Raw genomic sequence first — 448 nt, 5'->3', positions numbered from 1 at the left:
TAGGCGAACAGTGACGATGTCACCCAACCGCGCTTTCAGCGCCTCAGCATACAGCTGAATTCCTTTCATCGTGGAGCTTCGAGCATAATTGCCCGACGCCCCGGATCCGATGAGAATCTTCCACGGCTTCTTGAAGCCCTTTACGGTCGCCTCCACGACTAGCAAGCCCGGCTTGCATACACGATTCGTCTTCAAGAGCACGGAGCTCTTCGGGGCTGGGCTCTGTTGACCTATGCCTCCCTGAGGCTCAACAAAACTCAGTTCTTCCCCAGTAAGTCGACCCGCGCCTACCGAGTGGTGTCGTTTCCTCGAGACGAACCAGACTGGTAGGAATTGGCGCGATGGTTCGAAGAACCTTGACGCGCTTGCGCCGGGGGTAACCGTTCCGCAGGTGACGGGTGTCTCCACAGACAAAACACCGTCCTGTGTTTGTGTGCTGCCCGGCAGT

This window comes from Plasmopara halstedii (assembly GCF_900000015.1).
Source record: "Plasmopara halstedii genome assembly, contig: Scaffold_650, whole genome shotgun sequence".
Taxonomy (NCBI): Eukaryota; Oomycota; class Peronosporomycetes; order Peronosporales; family Peronosporaceae; genus Plasmopara; species Plasmopara halstedii.
Note: the sequence above shows the minus strand (reverse complement) of the source record.